General features: G+C 41.3%; 1 protein-coding gene and 1 long non-coding RNA gene across 2 annotated transcripts in view; one reads left to right on the forward strand and one right to left on the reverse strand.

The window, feature by feature from the left end:
- Window positions 1-25,878, forward strand: part of DNAJC15 (DnaJ heat shock protein family (Hsp40) member C15) — an 83,640-nt gene that overhangs the window by 16,172 nt on the left and 41,590 nt on the right. The window lies entirely within an intron of this gene.
- On the reverse strand, window positions 2,559-6,527 carry LOC134732654 (uncharacterized). The gene is made up of 2 exons (XR_010116037.1): window positions 6,415-6,527; window positions 2,559-2,869 (listed from the first exon to the last, which is right to left on the reverse strand). It is a non-coding gene; the product is annotated as an uncharacterized lncRNA (long non-coding RNA).

The following is a 25,878-nucleotide window of genomic DNA, read 5'->3' on the forward strand; positions in this document are numbered from 1 at the left end:
TAACACAGTGAAACCCTGTCTCTACTTAAAAATACAAAAAATTAGCCGGGCGTAGTGGCGGGCTCCTGTAGTCCCAGCTACTCTGGAAGCTGAGGCAGGAGAATGGCATGAACCTGGTAGGCGGAGCTTGCAGTGAGCCGAGATTGCACCACTGCACTCCAGCCTGGGCGACAGAGCGAGACTCCGTCTCAAAAAAAAGGAAAAAAAAGAAGAAAAGAAAATACTTCTGGGGGAAGGGAGACCAAAGAAAATTTTGTGAAATAAAGAATTAAGGACACCAAGGACTGGTGCTAGGATCTAGCTTGACGTTAGGTAATAAAAATGACACTGTATTCTCTAGAAAATTTAAAAACCTACCTAGTAATAAGTTGTACAAGACTTTATATGTTTTTTTGAATGAGCAGATAGGAGTGTTTTGTTGAGTGTGAGCTCACACTGGAAAAAATCTTGAGTAATTTTTTTTTTTTTTTTTTTTTTTTTTTTTTTGAGACGGAGTCTCGCTCTGTCACCCAGGCTGGAGTGCAGTGGCGCGATCTCGGCTCACTGCAAGCTCCGCCTCCCGGGTTCACGCCATTCTCCTGCCTCAGCCTCTCCGAGTAGCTGGGACTACAGGCGCCCGCCACCACGCCCGGCTAATTTTTTGTATTTTTAGTAGAGACAGGGTTTCACCGTGGTCTCGATCTCCTGACCTCGTGATCCGCCCGCCTCGGCCTCCCAAAGTGCTGGGATTACAAGCGTGAGCCACCGCGCCCGGCCCAATCTTGAGTAATTTTTATAATCCATTAAAGGTAATGTGAGAGTAACTTCAGATTGTTGCTTGAAGGCATGAGCTCTGGTCTGGAATTAGGATACCTGGGCTCTAGTCCAGTGTAGACACTGATAATTGTTGCTGCAATTTGCAAGTCATATAATTTCTCAGGCCCTCAGTGTCTTCCTCATAAAATGTGGGTTTTGGCTAATGTTCTCTGTTATTTTTTTCAACTCTGTGATTCTGTGACATTGACTTAGTTTATTATTACAGTCAGAAATGTCAACATTCGTGGAAACTATTGAAAATGAAACAGAAACATCTTTTTGTATAACATTATAGTGTTTCTATACCTAGAAGTCTGTGTGTGCTTTTGCATGTACCTTTCCATGCAATCAAACAGAAATGAAAAATTTCCAGAAAAGGTCAACAAGTAAATTTACTGAGGGGAGAAGTGTGTGATTGAGTGTCTAGGAGTCTCAGGGGGTAGGGACACCAAGGGAAGGCTAAGTTGAAGACATAGGCAAAATATTTCAGAACTTAATTCAGGACTTTAGAAATTCATTGGCCAAAAAATTCTTTTTTTTTTTTTTTTTTTTTTATTTTTTTTTTGAGGCGGAGTCTCGCTCTGCCGCCCAGGCTGGAGTGCAGTGGCACAATCTCGGCTCACTGCAAGCTCCGCCTCCCGGGTTCATGCCATTCTCCTGCCTCAGCCTCTCCGAGTAGCTGGGACTACAGGCGCCCGCCACCACGCCCGGCTGATTTTTTTTTTTTTTTTTATATTTTTAGTAGAGACAGAGTTTCACCGTGGTCTCGATCTCCTGACCTCGTGATCCGCCCGTCTCGGCCTCCCAAAGTGCTGGGATTACAAGCGTGAGCCACCGCGCCCGGCCTCATTGGCCAAAAAATTCTACTAAGATTTCAGTACAATAATAAAATGATAAAAGCTGTTGGTTGGATGAAAAAGGCCCTTTCCTTCAAATGTTAGAAAACAAAACTAAGGATACTATTTAAAATTGAAAGAGATAAATTTGGCTGGGCATGGTGGCTCGTGCCTGTAATCCCAGCACTTTGGGAGGCTGAGGCAGGTGGATCACTTGAGGTCAGGAGTTCAAAACGACCAGCCTGACCAATATGGTGAAACCTCATTTCTACTAAAAATACGAAAGTTAGCCAGGCGTGGTGGCATGTGCCTGTAGTCCCAGTTACTCGGGAAGCTGAGACAGAATTGGTTGTACACAGGAGGCGGAGGTTGCAGTGAGCTGAGGTCACACCACTGCACTCCATCCTGGGTGACAGAGTGAGACTCTGTCTCAAAAGAGAAAAAAAAAAAAAAAAAGGAAAGATATACATTTAGGACTAGTGAATTAAATAGCAGGGATGAGCAAGTTAAAGAATCTCACTCCTAGACCCAAATGAACCTTGAGCTGCCCAGAAGACTGAACCTTTGAGAGCAGCTGTATCTGAAGCTTCAGGCCAAAGAACAATTCTCAGAAGTTGCATTACTAGACTTGACATGTGCCAGCCATCAAGACCCACAAAGCAAAGATATAGAGCCTACTATAGTTCTTTCTTCGTAACAAATTCGTTTCAAATGCTGAAGACTTTTTAAAATATTTTTTTCTGGCTTAATTTTCTAACTAGAATTTGGTTTTGGCTTTGAAATTTTTGTCTCTTTTTGACTTACCTGTTTATCTGTGGGGGTAATAACCTGTTACCCGGTTATCATCTTGAAATGACCCCATAATGTTAAGTAGATGGAAGTTGACTTTACATTTTACAAGTTGTCTGGTCTAATCTGTGTTTAAAATATTCTGCAGGCCTAGTCTGTTTTTAACATATTCTGTATGAAGGGGTAGTTTGCCCCTCCACACCTGTGGGCGTTTCTCGTTAGGTGGAATGAGAGACTTGGAGAAGAAAGAGACACAAAGTATAGAGAAAGAAAAAAGGGGGCCCAGTGGACCAGCATTCAGCAGACGGAGGATCTCGCTGGCCTCTGAGTTCCCTTAGTATTTATTGATCATTCTTGGGTGTTTCTCGGAGAGGGGGATGTGGCAGGGTCATAGGATAATAGTGGAGAGAAGGTCAGCAGATAAACACGTGAACAAAGGTCTCTGCATCCTGAACAAGGTAAAGAATTAAGTGCTGTGCTTCAGATATGCATACACATAAACATCTCAATGCCTTAAAGAGCAGTATTGCTACCCACCTGTCCCACCTCCAGCCCTAAGGCGGTTTTCCCCTATCTCAGTAGATGGAACATACAATCAGGTTTTATACCGAGACATTCCATTGCCCAGGGACGGGCAGGAGACAGATGCCTTCCTCTTGTCTCAACTGCAAAGAGGCGTTCCTTCCTCTTTTACTGATCTTCCTCAGCACAGACCCTTTACGGGGCACATCAGGTCTTTCCCTTCCCACGAGGCCATATTTCAGACTGTCACATGGGGAGAAACCTTGGACAATACCTGGCTTTCCTAGGCAGAGGTCCCTGGGTACTTGAGATTAGGGAGTGGTGATGACTCTTAACGAGCATGCTGTCTTCAAGCATTTGTTTAACAAAGCACATCTTGCACAGCCCTTAATTCATTTAACCCTGAGTTGACACAGCACATGTTTCAGGGAGCACAGGGTTGGGGGTAAGGTTACAGATTAACAGCATCTCAAGGCAGAAGAATTTCTCTTAGTACAGAACAAAATGGAGTCTCCTATGTCTACTTCTTTCTACACAGACACAGTAACAATCTGATCTCTGTTTCTTTTCCCCCACACTATAGATATTTAACATATCTTGTAGATGATCCCTGCCTCCCAACACTCACATTGACTAGATTGTAGTAACAGTGAGTTGAGGGCAGAATCTCAGTCAGAATTCAACATCTAACCTTTGTTCTCTCCCTGTATCCTCACATTTCCCTCCTTGGCCTAACCTCGACCCTATGCTTCAGTTTTAGCTCTACTTTTCTAAGAAGCAGTCTGTGATTCAGAAGCAGAGTACTCACCCAGCTGGCCAGCTGTCTGTTTTACTATCTCTCCATGCATATACATCCATGCAGTCAATTAACTGCTAACTTTTATTTAGCCTATACTATATACTGGGAATACAAAGGTGAATGAAGCCTACCTCTTGCTTTCTAGAGGTTCTAGAGGTTCATAGCATGGTGAGGGAGGGAAGTTTTGAAGTGTAACCTGGGATCACAATGGAGCAGTAAGCTGGGAAGTAGTCAGGTGGTGATATTTAAATAGGTTAAGACCATAACACTGACATTGATTTCTTTCATGGTTGGATGTTTACTTAATCCTGCTGCCTGTCTATAGTGTAGTAGGCCCCCTCTTATCTGTGGGGTCAGTGTTCCAAGACCACCAGTGGATGCCTGCAACCATGGATAGTACTGAACCCTACATATACAGTATTTTTTTCCTATAGTACTGGTCCCTTCATACACAATGTTTTTTCCTATATATACATAATTATGATAAAATTTAATTTATAAATTAGGTACAGTAAGAGATTAACAACAGAAATATAATACAATGGAACAATAATAACTATAGTTGTAATAAAAGTTATGTGAATATGGTCTCTCTTTCTCTGGAAATACATTTTTTTTTTTTTTTTTTTTTTTTTTTTGAGACGGAGTCTCGCTCTGTCGCCCAGGCTGGAGTGCAGTGGCGCCCTCTCGGCTCACTGCAAGCTCCGCCTCCCGGGTTCACGCCATTCTCCTGCCTCAGCCTCTCCGAGTAGCTGGGACTACAGGCGCCCGCCACTACGCCCGGCTAATTTTTTTGTATTTTTAGTAGAGACGGGGTTTCACCGTGGTCTCGATCTCCTGACCTCGTGATCCGCCCGCCTCGGCCTCCCAAAGTGCTGGGATTACAAGCGTGAGCCACCGCGCCCGGCGGAAATACATTATTATAACCATGGAAAGCAAAACTGTAAGAGAGGACTACTGTAGTTTCTTCCTCCTTCTTAGTAGCTGAGAAGCAATATAGAGCAGGCAGTCTCCTGTGTTAGGGACAGGGATCAATCAGAACATCTTTACATGAAGGGTGGTGAAACAGAAGGGCAGGAATGCATTAAGAGTCAACTAGGATGGGGAGCTATGACTCAAGTGCTCCAGCTCCCAAACTGAAAGCCAGCAGATTCAAAAGAGGGAGAGCTTATCTTGAGAAAAAATGTCATGGTGCTGCATAAGGTAGGGACCAGCTGTGGTGGTGTAGCTGGCAAGTCTAAAATTTGTAGGGCAGGCCCACAGTCTGAAAGCTTTCAGATAGGATGAGATTCTTGAGACTGTATTTCTTCTTCTTCAGAGAAACTTCAATTTTGTTCTTAAATCCTTGCAAATGTTTGGTCCGTATAGATTGGCCCACATAGATTATCAAAGATAAACTCCATAGGTGTTAGCCATATCTCCAAAATACTTTCATGGCAACCCCAAGATCAGTGTTTGACTAACTGGGTAAGCATAGTGTAGCCAGGTTGACACATAAAATTAACTGTCACCATGTTCCTGGGTTCAAGAACTTAAAGCCAAATATGCAACCTGGTTTGGCAACCCTGTGATGAGTTCAGGGGCTCCAAGTGCTCTCCAGGCTGTCAGGAAGGACATGGTTGATGACGGGAGCAAGATTTTCTGACCAGTCGTCACATTTATTCACATTTTGGTTTAAAAAAGCTGCTTTTTAAATTTTTTTATTTTATTTTTTTGAAAGGGAGTCTCGCTCTGTCGCCCAGGCCAGAGTCCAATGATCTTGGCTCACTGCAACCTCCGTCTTCCAGGTTCAAGTGATTCTCCTGCCTCAGCCTCCCTAGTAGCTGGGACTACAGGCGTGTGCCACCACTCCCAGCTAATTTTTGTATTTTTGGTAGAGACGGGGTTTCACCATGTTGGCCAGACTGGTCTCGAACTCCTGACCTCAGTTGATCTACCCGCCTTGGCCTCCCAAAGTGCTGGGATTACAGGCATGAGCTGCCGTGCTCGACCTCAAAAGCTTTTTATATTGTGATAAAGTAGAGCCATGACTCAAACACCGTTATTTTGAGTAAATGCAAAACAGTACTTAAAAGATCATTCTTGTTATTATTTATTTACTTATTCTAGACCTTTTCTGACAGTGTGAAAAAGATTATTCTTAAGAAATCATTATCTATAGTGAAGATTTAAGTTTGAGGAGTTTTTTGTTAATTATGCTGGAGAGTGGAGTAACATTCATTTGGGGTAAGCCTAAGAGTTTTGTTTCTTAACATGCTTGGCCTCTGATTTTGTTGTTTTGCCCTTTTATTTACTCACTAGTCTTGCTGTAGATACTAATGCTTGCCTGGGGTTTAAGAGAAATTAAGCAACTTAAAAACGGAGCAAATAGAAATGTAGCTAGGTTTGCCTTTCTTTTTTGCTTAATGTAAGGCTTTCATGGGAATTTGTGTTTTGGGAGAAGTTCAAATGTATTTGCTTTTGGCAGTGGAACAATAATGGTAAAGGTAGGGTATATTAATATAGATTAGTTCAATTTAGATATGAAAGTCTGAAATTTACATTGGCTTGAAGATTTTAGGGCATGATAATTTTAAAAATTCTCTTGTCATTTTATCGTGTCTGACACTTTTTCTTGAATGTAAATTCTCCTCCCCTCCTTATTCTAATCTGCATGTATAATACCCCACTTACCAAAATTATATTGATTTGCCAGCAGTCTTTCTTGTTTCCTCTCTTTTTTTCTTCTTTCCACTTGCTGTTGTTTAAATTCAAAGAGTTTTCTTTGTGGAAATTGAACCTAAGAGTAAGACAGCATAAAACACTGAGTTCAGCGGAAAGTGATTTGCTTGTGATTAACCCTTGAGAATTAACTCACTGCAAGATAACAAAGAATGAATGTTTTTGAAACATCCGGCTCATTCTTCTTTTCCATTAGTAGATGAGACCTCTCCATTTACCCCCTAGATGTTAGGAATTCTCATACTGCTTCGCTTAGGCTTTATCATACTCGTCATGGCATATTGTTAGAAAGTAAGTCCAAAAGAGAGTTCATGACGTCCCCTTTCTCTGCCGCAGAACTCTCACAGTCCTTGCAGCAAAAGGCAGTTAGTGTCATTCTTTCAGTTGTTCAAGACGATAACCTTGACTCGTCTCTATTCCTTTTAGTCGCCCAAGACAACTAAAAGGTCCTTTTAGTCCCTTTTAGTTGCAAAGACTTTATTTTCTTTGTCTTCCGTGAGACTTTTGGATATATTTACCTGGTCCAGGATATTTTGAAGCATGACCATATGTTAGATTCTTAATTAACTAGCATTGTCCATTGTATTTTCCCATTTCAAAACCTTGACTCCATATCCAGTCTTTCAGCAAATCCTATTGGCCTTACCTCCAAACTCTATCTAGTATCTCACCACTTTCCTCATTTCCATCATTAATCACTATAGCCCAAGTGACCATTATCTCTTTCATGGATTATTTTAATAGACTTACAACTCATCCCCATGCCTCTGCTTTTCATCCTCTACAATCTATTCTCAACATGACAAGTAGAATGATCCTTAGAATTTTAATTGAAATAATCTTAGGCCTCTGCTCAAAACAATGATGTATTGTATCACTCGGAGAAAAGCTAGTCTTTATGTTTACCTTATAAGGCCCAGCATGATCTGCTCCCCTTGTGACCTGTTCGACCTTGTTGCCTATTTTTTTCTCTTTCTCTTCCTGCTGTATGCACACTGGCCTTCTGGCTATTTGTTAGGCACACTGGGCACACCTGTGCTTTAGGGCCTTTACACTTGTTCCCATTGCTAGTCCAAAATCTAAGGAATCCTTTTTCTTGCTTTAATTCTTTTCCAAAAGTCATTTTTTTCAGTGAAGCTTGCCCTACTCACTTTAAATTTGTTGCTCTTGTAGCAGGACGAGCTGCAGGCAAAACCTCTCAGACATCGAGCTGTAGAAGGAAGGGCTTTATTCAGCTGGGAGCATCGGCAAGCTACTGTCTTAAAATCCAAGCTCCCCGAGTGCACAATTTCTGTCCCTTTTAAGGGCGCACAACACTAAAGATGTAACTGAGCTCACACCCAACCAATTACGTAGTAAAGAGGGCTCACTAAAATACAAATTAAGCTAAAAGCAGGAGGTAAAGAAATAGTCAAATCAATATCGCCTGAGAGCGGGCTGGGGGGGGTGGGGGGGGTGGGGGAGGGCGCAGGGCAGTGATCGGGATATAAACCCAGGCATTGGAGCAGGGAGTGGGCAACCCCCTTTGGGTCCTCTCCCATTGTGTGGGAGAGGCGTGAGCCACCGCACCCGGCCACTCTGTTTTCATTCTATTAAGTCTTGCAACTGCACACTCTCTGGTCCGTGTTTGTTACGGTTCGAGCTGAGCTTTCGATCGCCGTCCACCACTGCTGTTTGCTGCGGTTGCCGCCACAGACCTGCCGCTGACGTACACACCTCTGGATCCGGCAGGGTGTCCACTGCGTTTCTGATCCAGCGAGGTGCACATTGCCACACCCGATAGGACTAAAGGCTCGCCTTTGTTACTGCACGGCTAAGTGCCCTAATCGAGCTGAACACTGGTTGCTGGGTTCCACCGTTCTCTTCCATGACCCATGGCTTCTAATAGAGCTATAACACTCACCGCATGGCCCAAGGTTCCATTCCATTCCTTGGAATCCATGAGGCCAAGAACCCCAGGTCAGAGAACAAAAGGCTTGCGATCATCTTGGGATGACCATCTTGGGAGCTCTAAGACCAAAGACCCGCCCATAACAGTGGGAAAGTTTCTTAAGATCATTTTCATGTCATTATACCAACTTTTAGAAAATGACGCTTTGCTAGATTTTGGAAATCCAAAGAAATAAAACACAGTCCTTACCTCCAGAAGCCTACATGTTGGAAGGGATTTGAAATAGGCAAATGAGTATTAACTACTGTAATATATATTACAGTAGAAAGATCTGCTGAGTACTGTGGAGTACTGAAGAGTTTTGTTTGGGTGAGAGGTGAGTGAAGAAAACTTTATTGAGAAGATGAGCTTGAAGTTGATTTCTGAGTAAGATTTCCCAGGAGTAAAGCTGAGAGGAACAGAAGGAGTAAGAGTAAATAATATGAGAATGAAAAAAGGACCAACATGGAATATCTCTCACGTTCACATAGGTGCTGGTCATTTTTCATAACCTTGTTTGAATCATTACGAGCATGTCATGATACAGGTATTTGTATCTTAATTTTATAGATTAGGAAATGGGCCCAGAGAGAATAGCTTAGGATCACAGAATGTTGAATTGGAATTGGAGCCCAGGCCTGATTAACTTGAAGCCCATGGACTTTCCATAGCAGCCCCATACATAGCATTCAGGTGTGAAGGAGTAGAAAGTATAAGGGGCTCACGCTTGCTGCATGGATGAAAAACTTGAAGGCTTATTTAGAAAGTAAAAGTTTAGTAAGAGCCATGAGGAATGGGAAAGGGTACTAATTAATGATGAGGAAGATGATGGTACAGAGTAGGCTTGAAGGGCCAGTAGGCATCAGAAACCATAATTGTGTAATGATGCTATTTAATGAGAACATAAGATTTTTCTTTAGCTAGATCTAGCAGTCTAGGATGAGGATTCTCTGTGGTAACTATGCCACCATTTTGAAACCAATCGATTTCACTGACAATTTGCCATCTGTTGCTTTCCGCAGTGCTATTACGCATGTGCCTGGAAGTTTTTAAATCCAAAATATTCATGCAATGTATATGGTCAGAGAGAATGCAATGAAAGCTATGCTTTTTGTAATTTTTGACAAGTGTACTCTAAAGTAATGAATTTTAAAAACTTAGGCCGGGTGCGGTGGCTCACGCCTGTTATACCAGCACTTTGGGAGGCCAAGGCAGGTGGATCACCTGAGGTCGGGAGTTCAAGACCAGCCTGACCAACATGGAGAAACCTCGTGTCTACTAAAAATACCAAAAAAAAAAAAAAAAAAAAAAAAATTATCCGGGTATGGTGGCTCATGCCTGTAATCCCAGCTACTGGGGAGGCTGAGGCAGGAGAATCACTTGAACCTGGGAGACGGAGGTTGTGGTGAGCCGAGATTGCACCATTGCACTCTGGCTTGGGCAACAAGAGCAAAACTCTGTCTCAAAAATACACAAAAAACAAAAAACTTAAATACCCTTATCCCATATCACATAAATTTGTTTTTTGAATATATATCATCTTTTTTTGTCCCCATGGCGACCAAGACAAGATTATTAAAAACTATTAATTTCTAAATTTGACCTAAGTAGAATGTTAGGTTTTTGGTTTTTCTTACATAGAGACCACTGTTCCCAAACATTATGCTGGACCAGTTGGAAAAGAATTTTTTTGGTGGCATTTGTAACTGATTTCATTTTTAAGTATATATGTGCATATATTTATAGAAAGATCAGCTTGTTCTATAAGTAGAAGTATGTGCTACCCTAATTTTGTGTAACAACAACAAAAATATATTCAATAATTAGATTTTCTGCAGGCCTAGAAAATGTTAGCTACTTTTTTAAGCCATAAACGTCTGAATCTTCAAATAAAATGTTTCAAAACTAAAACTTGCCCAAGGCAGCCTTGTGAATTTTTTTTAAAAGAATTAAAAAAAAAATGCCCCATATGGCATCCACATTCATCATCCACTGCTACATATGTGTGACACTTACGGCAGTTTTAGCCTATACCAGGGTACAGGAATACACTTTTTTAAATCGTACTTCCTGATTTCTTTTATTTTCATATCCCAATTTTTCTAAGTCAAAGAAACAGCAACATTTCTCTGTTTCTGCAGAATTTAACCTGGTTATTGCCTAGTTGGTAGAAAATGACTGTAGTTGTGGTACTAACACTATGCCTGATTCACTATTTTACTATCATATTGTCTTTTCAATGTCATTTTTTCTCATTCTGTTACTGGCAGTTTAGTTTTAAAGCATCATTTTTTAAAAAACATTAAAAATAGGGGGGCCGGGCGCAGTGGCTCACGCCTGTAATCCCAGCACTTTGGGAGGCCGAGGCGGGCGGATCACAAGGTCAGGAGATCGAGACCATCCTGGCTAACACGGTGAAACCCCGTCTCTACTAAAAATACAAAAAAAATTAGCCGGGCGAGGTGGCAGGCGCCTGTAGTCCCAGCTACAAGGGAGGCTGAGGCAGGAGAATGGCGTGAACCCCGGGGGGCGGAGCCTGCAGTGAGCCGAGATCGCGCCACTGCACTCCAGCCTGGGTGAAAGAGCGAGACTCCGTCTCAAAAAAAAAAAAAAAAAAAAAACATTAAAAATAAAAAAGTACATCTTCGTGTTTACAACTGGATCAGATATGGTGTTGTGCATATAAAAGAAACAAAATATAGATCCTCTTAGCCCAAGGATATGATACTGAAGTTTAGTAAATGAGAAATAGCATAGTGGTGAAAGCATGCTAATTTTTTTCAACAATAGTAAAATAGAGAACATGTTAATGGAATTATCTGATATTTACACAGTTATGCCAAGTAAACCATAGGTTATTCAAAAACCCCAGTGTGTTTTAGATGTTATTTTATTTTTAAGAATTAAAGCCAAAGAAAGGTATGGTCAGGAGTTCTGTGTTGAGTTACTTACTTAGACTTAGATTGACTCCCTTTCTCTTATACTTCTGTTTTCTACATTCGAAACTAGTTTCTTTTTCCTGTTGGAGTCATTCACATATGTGGAAGTTTGAGGAGAATTGTTACTGTTTTACAGCTCACAAAATCTGTGTCTGAAAAGAAATACCAATGGCTTTTTAGCGAATAAAAAAATGTTAGGTAGTAGATAAATTTTTTTCTAGGAAACAATTCATATTATTCTGGACCTGTTAAAGTTTTGTTTGTTTGTTTTATTTTATTTGTTTGAGACAGAGTCTTGCTCTGTGGCCCAGGCTGGAGTGCGATGGCATGATATCGGCACACTGCAACCTCCACTTCCCAGGTTCAAGCAATTCTCGTGCCTCAGCCTTTTGAGTAGCTGGGGCTACAGGCACCTGCCAACACACCTGGCTAATTTTTTGTATTTTTAGTAGAGATGGGGTTTTGTCATGTTGGCCAGGCTGGTCTTGAACTCCTGACCTCAGGTGATCCACCTGCCTCAGCCTCCCAAAGTGCTGGGATTACAGGCATGAGCCACTGTGCCCGGCCAGTTTTAATTGCTTATAGATCTAACAGCCTTACTATTTCCACAGGAAACTTTATAAGGACTTTTATTCTTTCCTTTAAAATTTTTAAAAATTTTTTAGTTTTTTTGAGACAGGGTCTCACTCTATCACCAAGCTGAAGTATAGTAGCATAATCACAGCTCACTGCGGCCTCAATCTCCTGAGCTCAAGCAGTCCTTCCACTTCAGGCTCCCAAGCAGCTGGGACTCCAGGCACACCCCACCACACCCAACTAACTTTTTTTTGGTAGAGACAGGGTCTTCTTGTGTTGCCCAGGCTGGTCTCAAACTCCTGGGCTAAATCAGTTCTCACATCTCAGCCTCCCAGAATGAAGACTTTTATTCTTATTTCAGATTACAAAATCTGATTGTATAGGATACATGATTTAAAAAAAAATTTCAAGTTGATTTCAACTTCTAAATATGTTTTTGTTTACTATCAATTGTTCATGCTCAAAACATTTTATTTTAATACCAAATTAAAATACAAAGAAAGAGGTAATTTAGATTAAACCCTTTCAATAGAGAATTTTTAAGATTTAAAAAAATTTTTTTAGCCTTGATTTGAAATTGAATAAGGAATTTTAATTCCAGTAAATAAATGGGTTTTTGATTAGCTGTGCTGTATTTTATCGTTTTAGTGTGGATAAGTAAGATTTGATTGCTCAATTTTGGTTATTTACTGAACATCCTTTTTTACTCTAGTGATCTACCTAATTTCGGTTTCTTTTTGTTGTTTTTATTTCTTGGTATTTTATTTTATTTTATTTTATTTATTTATTTTTTTGAGACTAAGTCTCACTCTTGTCGCCCAGGCTGGAGTGCAATGGTGTGATCTCAGCTCACTGCAACCTCCGCCTCCCAGGTTCAAGGGATTCTCCTGTCTCAAGCCTCCCGAGTAGCTGGGATTACAGGCGCCTGCCACCACGCCCAGCCAATTTTTTTATTTTTAGTATAAGCGATGGGGTTTCACCATGTTAGCAAGGCTGGTCTCGAACTCCTGACCTCAGACGATCCACCCACCTCAGCCTCCCAAGGTGCTGGGATTACAGGCATGAGCCACTGTGCCCAGCTATTTTATTTTTTATTTCAATAAGTTTTGGGGGAACAGGTGGTGTTTGGTTACATGGATAAGTTCTTTAGTGGTGACATCTGAGATTTTAGTGTACTCATTACCTGAACACTGTACCCAATGTGTAGTCTTTTATCCCTCACTCGCACCCCTTACCTGCCCCGTGAGTCCCCACAATCCGTTGTATCATTTCTTATGCCTTGCATCCTCATACCTTAGCTCCTAGTTATAAATGAGAACATACAATATTTGATTTTCCGTTCCTGAGTTACTTCGCTTAGAATAATGGTCTCCAGCTCTATCCAGGTTGCTGCAAATGCCGTTATTTGTTCATTTTTATAGCTGAGTAGTACTTCATGATGTGTGTGTATATATACATACACACACACACATATGTATATATATATATATACATATGTGTGTGTGTGTATGTATATATATATGTGTATATCACATTTTCTTTATCCACTCTTTGATTGATGAACATTTGGGGTGGTTCCATATTTTTGCAATTGTGAATTGTGCTGCTGTAAACATGCATGTGCAGTATCTTTTTCATATGATTACTTACTTTCCTCTGGTTAGATACCCAAGAGTGGGATTGCTAGATCAAACAGTAGTGCTACTTTTAGTTCTTTAAGGAATCTTCATACTGTTTTTCACAGGGGTTGTACTAGTTTACATTCCTACCAGCAGTGTAAAAGTGTTCCCTTTCACCATATCCATGCCAACATCTATTATTTTTTGATTATTATTATTATTTTTTTGAGACGGAGTTTTGCTCTGTCACCCAGGCTGGAGTGCAGTGGTGTGATCTTGGCTCACTGCAACCTCTGACTGCTTGGTTCAAGTGATTATCCTGCCTCAGCCTCCCGAGTAGCTGGGATTATGGGCACGCTCCACCACAGCCAGCTAATTTTTGTATTTTTAGTAGAGACAGGGTTTTACCATATTGGCCAGGATGGTCTCGATCTCCTGACCTTGTGATCTACCTGTCTCGGCCTCCCAAAGTGCTGGGATTACAGACGTGAGCCACCACGCCCGGCCTATTTTTTGATTTTTAAATTATGGCCGTAATTGCTGGAGTAAGGTGGTATGACATTGTGGTTTTGATTTGCATTTCCCTGATAATTAGTGATGTTTAATACTTTTTCATATGTTTGTTGGCTATTTGTATATCTTCTTTTGAGAATTGTCTATTCACGTCTTTAGCACACTTTTTTTTTTGGGACGGAGTCTCACTCTTGTCACCCAGGCTGGAGTGCAGTGGTGTGATCTCAGCTCACTACAACCTTCACCTCCCGGGTTCAAGTGATTCTCCTGCCTCAACCTCCCAAGTAGCTGGATTACAGGTGCCTGCCACTACGCCTGGCTAATTTTTGTATTTTAGTAGAGACAGGGTTTCACCATGTTGGCCAGGCTGGTCTCGAACTCCCTGACCTTAGGTGATCCACCTGCCTTGACCTCCCAAAAGTGCTGGATTACAGGCATGAGACACCGTGCCTGGCCATTAGCATAATTTTTGATGGTATTATTTGTTTTTTTCTTGCTGATTGGTTTGAGTTTCTTGTAGATAGTGTATATTAGTCCTATGTTGGATACATAGTTTGCAAAGATTTTCCCCTACTCTGTGGGTTGTTTATTCTGCTGATTATTTCTTTTGGTGTGCAGAAGCTTTTTAGTTTAATTAGTTCCCATCTATTTATATTAGTTTTTGTTGTGTTTGCTTTTGGCGTTTTGATCATTCAGGAGCAGGTTCTTTAATGAAATCTTCGCCTAAACCACTGTTTAGAAGGGTTTTTCTGATGTTATCTTCCATAATTTTTATGCTTTTAGGTCTTAGATTTATCCATCTTAACTTGATTTTTGTATAAGGTGAGAGATGAGGATCCAGTTTCTTTCTTCCACATGTGGCTTGCCAGTTATCTCAGCACCATTTGTTGAATAGGGTGTCCTTTCCCCACTTTATGTTTTTGTTTGCTTTGTGGAAGATCAGTTGACTGTAAGTATTTGGCTTTATTTCTGGGTTCCCTATTCTGTTCTATTGGCCTATATGCCTGTTTTTATACCAGTACCATGCTGTTTGGTGACTGTGGCCTTATAGTATAGTTTGAAGTCAGGTAATGTGATGCCTCCAGATTTGTTCTTTTTCCTTAGTTTTGCTTTGGCTGTGTGGGCTGTTTTTTTGGTGCCGTATGAATTTTAGGATTTTTTTTCTAGCTCTGTAAAGAATGATGCTCGTATTTTGATGGGAATTGCATTGAGTTTATAGATTGCTTTTGGCAGTACAGTCATTTTCACAATATTGATTCTATCCATCCATGGGCGTGTGATGTGTTTCCATTTGTTTGTGTTGTCTGTGATTTCTTTCAACAGTCTTTTATATGATAGTTTTCCTTGTAGAGGTCTTTTACCTCCATGGTTAGGTATATTCCTATGTATTTTTTTGTTTGTTTTTTCTTTGCAGCTATTGTAAAAGGGGTTGAGTTCTTGATTTGATTCTCAGGTTGGTTGCTGTTAGTGTATAGCAGAGCTACTGATTTGTGTACATTAATTTTGTATCCTGAAACTTTGCTGAATTCATTGATCAATTCTAGGAGATGTTTGAAGGAGTCTTTAGGGTTTTCTAGTATACAATCATATCTTCAGCAAATAGTGACAGTTTGACCTCCTCTTTACCGATTTGGATGCCCTTTATTTCCCTCTCTTGTTTGATTGCCCTGGCTAGGACTTCCAGTACTGTGTTGAATAGAAGTAGTGTGAGTGGGCATCCTTGTCTTGTTTCAGTTCCCAGAGGAATGCTTTCAACTTTTCCCCACTCAGTATTATGTTGGCTGTGAGTTTCTTTTATTACCCTAAGGTATGTTCCTTCTATCCTGATTTTGCTGAGCGTTTTAATCATAATGGGATGCTGGATTTTGTCAAATGCTTTTTCTGTGCCTGTTGAGATGATCAGGTGATTTTTGTTTCCAATTCTGTTTAGTATATCACATTTATTCACTTGTGTGTGTTAAACTATCTCTGCATCCCTGGTATGAAACCCTCTTGATCATAGTGGATTATCTTTTTGATATGCTGTTGGGTTTGATTAGTTAGTATTTTGCTGAGGTTTTTTGCATCTATGTTCATCAGGGATTTTGATCTATAGGTGTTCTTTTTGTTGTTGTTGTTATGTCCTTTCCTGGTTTTGGTATTGGGGTGATAACTGGCTTCATACACTGATTTGGGGAGGATTCCCTGTTTATCTTTTGGAATGTTGTCAATAGGATTGGTACTAATTCTTCTTTGAATGTCTGACAGAATTCAGCTGTAAATCCATCTGGTCCTGGACTTTTTTTTGTTGACAGTTTGATTATCATTTCAGTCTCACTTCTTTTTATTGGTATGTTCTGAGTTTCTAGTTCTACCTTGTTTAATCTTGGAGGGTTGTATATTTCCTGGAATTTATCCATCTCATCTAGGTTTTCTAGTTTGTCCTTGTAAAGGTGTTCATAGTACTCTTGGACGATCTTTTTATTTTTGTGGTATTGGTTGTAATATTGTTATAGGAAATAGAAATAAAGTATTTGGGTAGACAGGGAGAAGAGAGTCCCTGGCAGAAAACTTTCCTTCTAACATAAAGTAGCTCAGAAATAGCTCCCTTCTAACCTCATGCAGTTCAAAGAAATCACTTCTCTAACTAAACAAGCAGCCTGAAAGATCAGGCTGTAAATCACAGAGAAACCACTGGAGCACAGAAGGAGGGTGGGCAGTCTCCTGGGTAATCACCAAACTTCACAATGGGCCCCAGTAAAAACAGTGGGCCTTAATAAGCACATTCCTTTCCCTTTAGGACACCAAGATAGCTAAAAGTGGACTTGGGGAGGCGGGGGTCGAGATGTCGGAGGCGGGCGTTGGGGGGGGTGTTGGGGGTTGGGGGGATGCCTGCAGCTGCAAGAAGATGTCTGGGAACAGACACAGAAACTCTCCCTCCCAGATAAGCAAAAGAAGGCATCACAGACTAAGTCTGCCCATATGATCCAGGAATGAAGTGAGAGCTGATAAAAAAAAACTCTGCTCTATACAGATAGCACACCTGGTCCTAACTAAATCGTCAGACCCTAGGAGGATAAGACATCCCCTTCTCACTGGCACTACCCCCGCCACCTGCCACTAACTCCCTCCTCACTAGCCCATTTGTAAAAACCCTGACATTTTTACTAACCCACTCAGGACCCCTCTCTTCAAGGGAGAGCTGTTCTTTCTTTTTGCCTATTAAACTCCTGCTCCAAACTCAAGTCTGTGTGTGTAGTGTGTGTCCGTGACCTCCATCTCCTTGACTGTTTGACCAGGAACCTTGGTATTTACCCGAGACAACGAGGCTGCTTCAATATCTCCTGTTTCATTTCTAATTTAGCGTATTTGGATCTTCTCTCTTCTTTTCTTGGTTAATCTAAAGGTCTACCAATTTTACTTATCTTTTCAAAGAACTGAATTTTCACTTCAGTTCTTTTCGTTTCACTTTTGAAACAGAACTTTTTGTTTCACTTTTGTTTTGTTGTTGCTGTTTCAGTTTCCTTTAGTTCTTCTCTAATCCTTCTTCTTTCTTTTCTCTTGCTGGGTTTGGGTTTGGTTTGTTCTTGTTTCTCTTTTTCCTTGAGGCGTGACCTTACATTGTCTATTTGTGCTCCTTCAGAATTTTTGATGTATTACATACATTTTGATTTAATATTATGAACTTTCCTCTTAGCACTGCTTTTGTTTTATCTCAGAGGTTTTGATAGGTTGTGTCACTAATGCATTCAGTTCAAATAATTTTTTATTTTTCATCTTGATTTCATTGTTGACCCAAAGATCATTCAGGAGCAGGTTATTTAATTTCTATGTATTTGCATGGTTTTGAGGGTTCCTTTTGGAGTTGATTTTCAGTTTTATTCCGCTGTGGTCTGAGACAGTACTTGATATAATTTCAATTTTCTTAAATTTATTGAGACTTGTTTTTTAATTTTTTTTTTTTAGAAGGAGTCTCGCTCTTGTTGCCCAGGCTTTAGTGCAATAGTGCGATCTCAGCTCACTGCAACCTCCACCTCCTGGGGTCAAGCAAGCCTCCCAAGTAGCTGGGACTACAGACATGCACCACCACGCCTGGCTAATTTTGTGTTTTTAGTAGAGACGGGGTTTCACCATGTTGGTCAGGATGATTTTGAACTCCTGACCTCAAGTGATCCACCTGCCTCAGCTTCCCAAAGTGCTGGGGTTACAGTGTGAACCACTGTGCCCAGCCAAGACTCGTTTTGTGGTCTATCTTGGAGAATGTTCTATGATGAATAGAATGTATATTCTTGCAGTTGTTGGGTAGAATGTTCTATAAATATCTGTTAATTCCATTTGTTCTAGGGTATAGTTTAAGTCCACTGTTTCTTTGTTGACTTTCTGTCTTGATAACCTGTCTAGTGCTGTCAGTGAAGTAGTGAAGTTCCCCACTGTTATTGTGTTGCCATCTATCTCATTTCTTAGGTCTAATAGTAAATTTGGGAGCTCCAGTGTTAGGCGTATGTATATTTGGGATTGTGGTATTTTCCTGTTGGACTTATCCTTTTATCATTATATAATGTCCCTCTTTGTGTTTTTTAACTGTTGTTGCTTTGAAGTCTGTTTTGTCTGTTGTAAGAATAGCTACTCCTGCTGGCTTTTGGTGTCCATTGTCATGGAATACCTTTTGCTACCACTTTATCTTATTATGTGAATCTGAAAATTGTTTTGTTTAAGGAGGCTAAATATAGGACCCAGATTCCTTCTGGATGGTAGGGTTTCTGCTGAGAAATCTACTCTTAATCTCTAATAGGTTTTCCTTTATAGATTACCTGATATTTTTGCCTCACAACACTTAAGATTCTTTCCTTCATCTTGACTTTAGATAACCTGTGTTTGTGCCTACATGATGATTTTTTTGCAATGAATTTTCCAGGTGTTCTTAGAGCTTCTTGTATTTGGATGTCTAGGTCTCTAGCAAGGCCAGGGAGGTTTTCCTTCTTTGTCGGGAACACCAATTATTCTTAGGTTACGTCATTTAACATAATCCCAAACTTCTTGGAGGCTTTGTTCCTTTTTTAAAATTCTTTTTTGTCTTTGTCAGTTTGGGTCAGTTTGAAAGCCTTGTCTTTGAGCTATGAAGTTCTTTTTTCTACTTGTTCGATTCTGTTGTTGTGACTTTCCAGTGTATTTTGCATTTCCTAAGTGTGTCTGTCATTTCCAGAAGTTGTGATTGTTTTTTCTTTATGGTACCTATTTCTCTGGAGATTTTTATCCATATCCTGTATTATATTTCAAGTTGGTTTTCACTTTTCTTTGGTGCCTCCTTGAGTAACATAATAATCGACCTTCTGAAATCTTTATCTGACAATTTAGAGATTTCTTCTTGGTTTGGATTGATTGCTGGTGAGCTAGTGTGGTCTTTAGAGGATGTTAAAGAACCTTGCTTTGTCATATTACCAGAATTGTTTTTCTGGTTCTTTCTCGTTTGGGTAGACTACATCAGAGGAAAGATCTGGGGCTCAAAGGCTGCTGTTCAGCTCCTTTTGTCCCATGGGGTGATCCTTTGATGTGGTGCACCCCCCCCTTCCTCTAGGGATTGGGCTTCCTGAGAGCCAGACTGCAGTGATTGTTACTGCTTTTCTGGGTCTAGCCACCCAGCAGAGCTACTGGGCTCTGGGCTAGTACTGGGGAATGTCTGCAGAGTCTCGTGATGTGATCTGTGTTTGAGTCTCTCAGCTGTAGATACCAGCACTTGCTCCAGTGGAGGTAGCATGGGAGTGAAGTGGACTCTGTAGTTTTGTTTAGTGAGTTGGTTTTCTTGAATACTGGTTGTACTAGTAGTACAGTTATTACATGGACAGACTCAGGACCTCTGTTTAGCCAGGATGCTACAGGCAGTGGAATTAGCTGTTTTCTTTTTTCTTAGAGTGTGGTTGTTCTTTTATGAGTTGCTATAATTGCTTGAGTTTGTTGGCCTCTAGCCAGGAGATGGAGCTTTCAAGAGAGCATCAGCTGCAGCTGTATGGGGGATACAAGCTTGCCCTAAGATCACCTGGATAAGTATTTGGTTTTCTCAGCTGATGGGTGGGGACATACAGCTCCCAAGAGATTATGTCCTTTGTTTTTGGCTGTGGGGTGGGTTGGTGTGGGTGGGGTGGGCGGCAGTGTGTAGAGAAGGATCACCAGGTTGGGGAAGGGTGAGGCTTGTCTGAGCTCAGATTGTCTTTGGGCAGGGCTTGCTGTGGCCACTGTGGGGTATGGGGGTGTAGTTCTCAGCACTGGGAACTTGTGCCAGGCTACAAGCCTCCCACTGAGAAAGCAAGCATGGCTTTCAGGCTCCCTGCATGCTGCATCTTCTGTGTTCATATCTGCCCTTCCTGTTTGACCCTCTCCCACCCCTTCCTTGATTCCTCCCAGGAAAATTCATGCTCAATTGAAATTATTACCTGGAACTTTCCTTCTACCTGTGGTCCTTCCCTAATTCCAGTGGCAGCCCTCCCGAAGGACCCCCGTGAGATAAAGTCAGAAATGGCTTCCCTGGGGACCAGGAGTGCTTATAGGGCTCTTCCCGCTGTTGCTTCTACTTTTAATTTTTGCTCAGCTCTCCAAATTCGCTTCAGCTCTAGGTAAGGTTAAATCCTACTGTTTCCTGGATTTTCAGGTTCCCCAGTGAAGATGCATGTTCAGAGGCAGACTTTCCCCCTCTCACACTTTGTTTTTTCTGCTGTCTCATGGAGTTTGCAATGGCAAGCTGCTTCTTTCAAAGGGTCTGTGAATTCTTTTGGTTTTCCTGGTATGTTTCTGGAGTAGTTCTTGGAGCAAAAGTTCATGATGTGAGTCTCCACATGCTGTTTCTGTGCATCCGAGTAGGAGCTGGAAGTTAGTCCAGCCTCCTCTCCACCATTTTTTCCTTTTTGTTGTTTTTAAAGATTACAAGGCCTTTGTTTTTCTTTCTGTAAAATAAGTCTTTAGAAGTAGTCTATTAATTTTATTATTAAAAAATTAAGTTTTTATTATATTATTATTGAATGAAAAGTGAAATATATGTGACAGATCTTCTGATGTGCTCTAGGAGTCGAAAATTGAATGAGAGATCCTCTCTGACTTCAGTGCGCTCATATTTATATATTTATATTTCTTTTTTTCTTTCTTTTTTTGGAGACGGAGTTTTGCTCTTGTTGCCCAGGCTGGAGTGCAACGGTGCAATCTTGGCTTACCACTTCCTGGGTTCAAGCGATTCTCCTGTCTCAACCTCCTGAGTAGCTGGGATTACAGGCATGCACCACCATGCCTGGCTAATTTTGTATTTTTAGTAGAGATGGGGTTTCTCCATGTTGGTCAGGCTCTCGTCTAACTCCTGACCTCAGGTGATCTGCCCACCTCAGCCTCCCAGAGTGCTGGGATTACAGGCATGAGCCACTGCACCCAGGATTTGTTTCTTTTTAAAGAAAGATTCTTATGTTGGAGCTTGTGAGCTAAAGGACTTCAGGAAAACCCACGGAATCCCCTCATTGTATACAGATTTTTGTGATGTTTATTTGTGTTTTCCTGAGTGTCTCACGTGTCCATGTGAAGAGACCACCAAACAGGCTTTGTGTGAGCAACAAGGCTGTTTATTTCACCTGGGTGCAGGCGGGCTGAGTCCAAAAAGAGAGTCAGCAAAGGGTGGTGGATTATCATTAGTTCTTATAGGTTTTGGGATAGGTGGTGCAGTTAGGAGCAGTGTTTTATGGGCATGGGGTAGATCTCACAAAGTGCATTCTGAAGGGTGGGGAGAATTACAAAGAACCTTGTTATGGGTGGGGGGGATTACAAAGTATATTGATCAGTTAGGGTGGGGCAGAAACAAATTACAATGGTGGAATGTCATCAGTTAAGGCTATTTTCACTTCTTTTGAGGATCTTCAGTTGCTTCAGGCTATCAAGGATGTATACGTGCAGGTCACAAGCGATATGATGGCTTAGCTTAGGCTCGGAGAACTGACATTCCTGTCTTATATTAATAAGAAAAGCAAAATGAAATAATGAAGTGTTGGAGTGGCGAAAAATTTTGGAGGTGGTATGGAGAGATAATGGGCGATGTTTCTCAGGGCTGCTTTGAGTGGGATTAGGGGCGGTGTGGGAACCTACAGTGGGAGAGATTCAACTGAAGAAAGATTTTGGGGTAAGGGGTAATATTGTGGGGTTGTAAGAAGGAGCATTTGTCGTATAGAATTACTGGTGATGGCCTGGATGTGGTTTTGTATGAATTGAGAAACTAAACGAAAGACACAAGGTCCGAATAAAAGACGGAGAAAAATAGGTATTAAAGGACTAAGAATTGCGAGTACCCAGGACGTCCAATTAGAGAGTGTCCAAGGGGGTTCAACGTTATTGTTTGCTTGGTTGGCGAGTTTTTGGGCTCTATCCTTGAGTTTTTTTATGTTGTCATATACCAGGCCAGATTGATTTAGGTAAAAACAACACTCTTCATTTAAAAATATACAGAGTCCTCTTTTTAACAGTAAGTCGAGGCCTCGGCGATTTTGGAGGAAAGAGAAATGCAAAGCCAGCAACTGTTTGTTGAAAAAGGATTAGAAACGTTTGAGGTAAAACCAGGAGCCACTAAATACCAAGAGCCTGAGAAACTGCTTGGGTGATTTGACTAATAAAGGCTGGTCTGTTATTGGACTGTATAGAGGTGGGAAGGCCAAACTGAGGAAATATGTCTGACAGAAGGGAAGAAATGACTGTGGTGGTCTTCTCAGACCCTGTGGGAAAGGCCTCTACCCACACAGTGGAAGTGTCTACCCAGACCAAGAGGTATTTTAGTTTCCTGACTGGAGGCATGTGAGTAAAGTCAATTTGCCAGTCCCGGGCGGGGGCAAATCCCCGAGCTTGTTGTATAGGGAAGGGAGGGGGCCTGAGAAATTCCTGAAGAGTAGTAGAATAGCAGATGGAACACTGAGAAGTGATTTCCTCAGGGATTTCCACGATGGAAAGGAAATGAGAGGTTCTAAGAGGTGGGCTAGCGGCTTGTAGCTTACAAGGAAGAGGTTATGAAATTATGACAGAATAGAATGGGCCTGTGAGGCTGGAAGGGGATATTTTCCTTGGTCCAGGAACTATTTGCCTTGTGTGGGAAGAGATTGATAGGTGGAAGTTTCAGTGGAGGAGTGGGTGGGAGTGGCCAGATGAGAAGGAGACAAGGGATAGAAGTTACCTTATCAGCATAAGCATTGTCCTGAGCTATGGGATCTTATGCCTTTTGATGGCCTTTGCAGTGAATGACTCCAGCTTCCGTTGGAAATAAAGTGGCTTTGAGAAGAGTTTTTATTAAAGAGGCATTGATGATGGAGGACCCTTGCATAGTGAGGAAACCTCTTTCAGCCCATATAACATCATGGTGGTGCAGGATATGTGAAGTGGGAGCAGGCATTTCAAATGGCGAAAGCAGTACAAGAGAGGGAGAGTGTGGTGGGAGGTGCCACATACTTTTCAATGACCAAATCTCCACCAAGGGAATGGCCGAAGCCATTCATTAGGGATTTGCCCCCATGATCCACACAGCTCCTGCCAAGCCCCACCTCATTACATTTCCACATGAGATGTGAGTGTGGACAAATGTTCAAACTATGAGGATAAAAAGCAAGATCTTTAGGAGATTAGCATAGAGATTTAGGAGATTAGCCTACCTATCATGTTCAAGTTTCTGTGTAGGACTCACATGATATAGACCCTTGGGCCAAGTTTACCCTGTTGCATTTTTTTTTTTGAAGATAGTTTATTGAAAGAAGTATTTTCAGAGGTGTGACCATGGTTTAAGATAACCAAGAAAGGATGATGAATCACTTAGGGACTAGCAACACTTGGAAACTGTTAATCCATCCAGGTGACAGGGCAAGGGTAGAAATCATGTTCCAGAACTCAGTGAGAGTTGTAGGCATGAAAGAGGAGCCTTCTCAACAGGAGCTGTGGCCAAACAAGAAACAAGGCAGGAAAGAAATGGGGAATAAATTATGCCTTTATTTCTCTTTCCTTCCACCTCTTTTTCTACTGACGCTTCCTCTCACTGGTGAAACCCAACCAGAAGCTAAATGGCAAGTGAATCCCTAGAAATAAGGTGAGGCAGAGATGCAGAGCAAGTCAGATAAAACTAGAAACTGGGTCTTGGGGGAGACAATTGGAAATAATCAACAGAGTGCTCAATACTTATTCGTTGAATTAAATTGAATTTTTATTGTTAATCATAATTTAGCCTTACATATTGGTAAAGTGGAAAACGAACAAATGCCTGATGGTTTAATGTTTTCTTATATACAAAACTTGAAATAAAAATCTCTGAAATTTTGGAGGCAACTGTTTCTCTCATCTTTTGAATGGTTGAAATAGTAAAAATGTTGCAATAATCTATAAAAATTTGATATTAAAATAGCTCAGCTTTTTAAATACTTTATATTTTTCTTTTTTCTTTTCTTTTTTTTGAGATGGAGTTCTGCTCTTGTTGCCCAGGCTAGAGGGCAATGGTGCAATCTTGGCTCACTGCAACCTCCACCTCCTGGGTTCAAGTGATTCTCCTGCCTCAGCCTCCTGAGTAGCTGGGATTACGGGAGCACACCACCATGCCCAGCTAATTTTCATATTTTTAATAGATACGGGGTTTCACCATTGTTGGCCAGGCTGGTCACAAACTCCTGACCTCAGGTAATCCACCTACCTCAGCTTCCCAAAGTGCTGGGATTACAGGTATGAGCCACCATGCCCAGCCTTTATTTTTTGAGAGAGTCTGACTCTGTCGCCCAGGGTGGAGTGCAGTGGCACAATCTCAGCTCACTGCAACCTCTACCTCCCAGGTTCAAGTGATTCTCATGCCTCAGCCCCCTGAGTAGCTGGGATTACAGGCACACGCTCCCATGCCCAGCTGATTTTTGTATTTTTAATTGAGACGGGCTTTCACCATGTTGGCAAGGCTGGTCTTGAAATTCTGGCCTCAGGTGATCTGCCCACCTTGGCTGAGTAGCTGGGATTACAGGCACACGCTCCCATGCCCAGCTGATTTTTGTATTTTTAATTGAGACGGGCTTTCACCATGTTGGCAAGGCTGGTCTTGAAATTCTGGCCTCAGGCGATCTGCCCACCTTGGCTGAGTAGCTGGGATTACAGGCACACGCTCCCATGCCCAGCTGATTTTTGTATTTTTAATTGAGACGGGCTTTCACCATGTTGGCAAGGCTGGTCTTGAAATTCTGACCTCAGGTGATCTGCCCACTTTGGCCTCCCAAAGTGTTGGGATTATAGGCGTGAGCCACCGTGCCCAGCTTTTATTGATAATATTAAAAGCAGTTCACATTTACTGATTGTTTGACGTATCCCAGGTCACTGTGCTAAATCTTTTACATATATTGTTATATTTTATCCTCACATAACCCTGTGAGGTGTCGATACTGTTGCTATGCTGTTAGGATGCATCATTGTACAAAACAAGTTCCACAAAGGCCACAGATCTTTATATTCTGATATTAATATTTCTATACCATTCTGTTGTTGTTAGTATTCTCTGGTTACTCTTGAAATTGAGCACCTTTTCATATGCTTTAGCCATTTAATTTTGTGTGTGTGTGTTTTGTGAAATCACTGACTTAGTCTTTTGCCCATTTTCTATTTGGTTGTCTGTCTTTTTATTATTAATTTGGAGGAAGCCTATATGTATATTTGAATATGTGCCATTAGCTATGTGTTGCAAATGACTTCTGCCATCTGTGGAAGATTCAAGCTGAGGTATTAAGAGCAGGTAGGATTTGGGTAGGCAAAGATGAGTGTTTCTAGTGAGATGAAAGAATAAACAAAATTTTAAGGAAAGAAGATATAATTCACATATGAAATAGTTGAATAGTTTGAT

The sequence above is a fragment of the Symphalangus syndactylus genome, chromosome 15 (assembly GCF_028878055.3).
Source record: "Symphalangus syndactylus isolate Jambi chromosome 15, NHGRI_mSymSyn1-v2.1_pri, whole genome shotgun sequence".
Taxonomy (NCBI): Eukaryota; Metazoa; Chordata; class Mammalia; order Primates; family Hylobatidae; genus Symphalangus; species Symphalangus syndactylus.